The sequence below is a fragment of the Charadrius vociferus genome, unplaced genomic scaffold (assembly GCF_000708025.1).
Source record: "Charadrius vociferus isolate BGI_N301 unplaced genomic scaffold, ASM70802v2 scaffold19, whole genome shotgun sequence".
NCBI lineage: Eukaryota > Metazoa > Chordata > Aves > Charadriiformes > Charadriidae > Charadrius > Charadrius vociferus.
The window spans coordinates 2,936,700-2,940,031 of record NW_009650173.1 but is presented as its reverse complement, the minus strand read 5'-3'; positions in this window follow the sequence as shown (position 1 = coordinate 2,940,031).

Sequence of the window (3,332 nt, the reverse complement as noted above, 5' to 3'; positions counted from 1 at the left end):
TTTTGAAGAAAAAAAATATTTTCCTTTATACTGTGTTTTTTTTTTTTCTTTTGGAAAAAAAATTCAATTGTACATTTTATCTCACTAATAGTTGTATTTTTCACAGAGAAAATATTGTGGTTAAAATTGTTTCATGTATCTTTGTAATACACTTTCCATTGTTTTCAGTAAATCCTATTCATTTATATGTTGATTTCATATTGTAAACTATGTATCTCGAGGTAACCCTTTTGTTTATACAGGTTTGCTTCAGTGTTAACCAGAATAATGCATACTAGACTAGTTTTGCTTTAAGTGTAGTTGTGTTAGACACTGCAATTATTTTCTGATACGTGAAAATAAATTTCTTACTAAACTAGCACTTGATTAACTGAGAGTTTAAATGAAGAGCTACTACACTTTATCTTCGTCAACAAAGATTGATGATTGAATAGACTATATGCAGTGTTAAACACAGCTTACATAATTTTTTTGTAGAACTGGCAGTTGCAGAGCTGTTCTCTTTTTGGTGCCTTTCAAGTCTTCAGACATCTTTGTAGCTTTTTTCCCCTCCAGTTTGTTAACAGTTAGTAGTGCCACTAGTCACACTCAGACAATGAATGTAATGGGCTCTAATCAGGAGAACGTTTTCTTTAAATTTGCCAACAGAATGCCTTACTGAGTCATTCAGAATGGATATGTACTCTACTGGCGTCCTAAAAAAATAGTCACGTTGGTCTTTTTTCAGATAATGCGGAAGAAAAATTCATTCCTTTATCCTTTCACTGCCACTTAGTGCCTTAATTTCAGCCAAGAAAGCAGGGTTCACTATTCATTGGCCAAATGAAATAATGTTCATTGCCATGTGACCTTTTTTCCTGTTATCTGTTTCAATCCTATTTAGTTGTTAAATATTCATTAGACCTTAGAACTATAAAGAGTTTAATGAATAGATGTGAAAATGAAATTATTTGATCTTGACTAATCAAATAGATGTTTGAATATTAAAGTATGTACAGAATTTTAGCTGATTAGTTTTAGAACCTTGTAGGATGTTTACCATATTTCCAAAGCTTTTCATCTTTTGAAAGCAATAATTCTCCTTTACAATTTGTATGCAGACTACAGTGAACAGAAAGGGGTGTGTGCCCTTGCCTTTTTTTAAAGCCTCTTCGTAGTGGTTTTGCTTTAAAAAGGGAGGTCACTATCATGTCATTGTGCTACTGTTATGTCTACTATAATCAAGGAGAGTGAGATGGGGTTTGGTTTAGGAAGAATGTGCAGATTGTTGGAGCAATCATGAAGCTAATTTTCGCAGTGAAAAGAAGGGTAGGCACAGGGTTGAGGAGCTGCTGTTGTTTCAGTCATACTGCATTAAATCTGGTAGGAGTTAGAGTTTATATGGTGAAACCAAACAAAGTTGCCAACATTGGTAGCAATCAAGATTATTTTAATGTAAATATGCACACTGGAGATATAGTAGAAATGTGCCTGGTATACTCTTTAATCAATAGTGGGGGTTCCCAAATTTACTTAGTGTATTCCCTTGTTGGTGGGGGTGGTTGGCAGCATGTGTAGATTCAGGAGGGGTGTTTACTTGCCCAGGTGGAGTTGTGCTGTCACGTTACAGTGATAGGCACAGCACAGTTTGGGAATTCCTAATCTGTAGTTTTAAAAATGATCGGGATGCAGACTGAAGGAACAATAAAGTTGGCTCCTTGATGGTATAGTAAAGAACGTGTCAGACTTTGTGTCTCTCACATACCTTCCTAATGTGACTTTGAAGCAACTAATTGAGAGGCCTCTGTGCTTTCTAAATGATTTCTATACTGCTACTGTATACTTACTCTAGATTTTTGAGTCTAGAAGTAGCTTTGGGAAGCTACTTGGTTTAATCCAAGTCCTTAGAAGCTGAAAAAAGAAATAAGAGGCTTTTGGAGTAGCTTGTCCTTGTTTAAAAAGAAAGTAATTTTAGCAACAGCATTCAAAAAAAAAAAAAAAAACCCAAACAACAAAAAACTGGCCAGGATGCTCTGCACTGCCATAGAAGGTGACCTGGCTTATTTTTGGCTGTTTTATTCCCAAGGCCAGTTAAACAAGCACTGTGCCTGTAGAAGACAGGAAAAACCTGTCCTGAATAAAAGTAACTACCCCAGACTATTTAAGATTAATATAATGGAGCTTCCATCTTTGTCTTGGGCTGCAAAAATGGTGGCTGGATTATTAATTTACCAAATTAGAATAAGTAAAAACGTGGAACTCTCAAGTGTGTTGAAGGATCATAAATCAAAATAAAGCTTTGTTAGGGGGATTGGAGAGGTTTTCTATACTGAAGCAAACTTAGAAAAAAATCAATGTACAAATTACTTTTTTGCACAAATACTTTGTTTTGTTGTGTTTTAGATAATTCTGCACCCACAACTCAATCTTTTTTCTTTTTTTTTTTTTTCCTTGAAGTAACAGTGAGATCTTCATCCCTTAACATCTGACAGTGGAAATTGAGCACTCATTTTACTGCAAGAGAAGATGCACTAGGAAGGAGCAAAACCCTCCTTAGACTATGAATTAGCAAAACAGAAATTAAAATAATTGCATGACAACTTATTTGTTTAATTCCACTATCTTTTTTTCCTTTAGTATGGCATCCCCGTTTACATTATGTTTGATTTTATTGAAATACAGTATTTCTTTTAAAGGCAGGTTTTCTTTGAGATGCTACTTCCAAAGTTTTGCTAGCAAAAAATCAGAGATAAAATTGGACTGAAAAACTGTTTCTGCAAATGGCTAAGGACTTTTTAGGGTCTTTGAAGTTCTATGGCATGTATTGTATGATATACTACTTTTTAAAAAGTCAGATCTTACAGGCTGTCTTCCAAGTAAATGATTTCCATAGGGAAATATATTTTAAATATTATTTAAATATTTACTACTATTTAAAAACAGAAGAGCTAAAACTATGGTCACAAAATGTCAGTGTGTCATCAACCATTTCTTATTTTGTTGCCAACACTTGACATTTGGTCTCCCTTATCCTATTCCATATCTGTGCATTATACAATGCACATTCTGCCATATCTTATTGTTTAAGCTAATATTAACATGTCATTGGTAACAAATGCATGTTTTTCTGCGTATCTCCTCTACATATGGCAAAAATGAAGCTAGGGCTAATTAAGAGACACTTTATGCATTCTTAGTCCAGATTTTCAGGTGGTCCGTAAATACAATGTATGGAAATGTGAAAAAGGACGGTTTTGTACCATTCATGATGTTATTAACTAAACCCATTAAAGTGAAAACACTTTTTAAACAAAAATCTTATAATGCTTAGTCATTTATTATTAAGTCTTGAA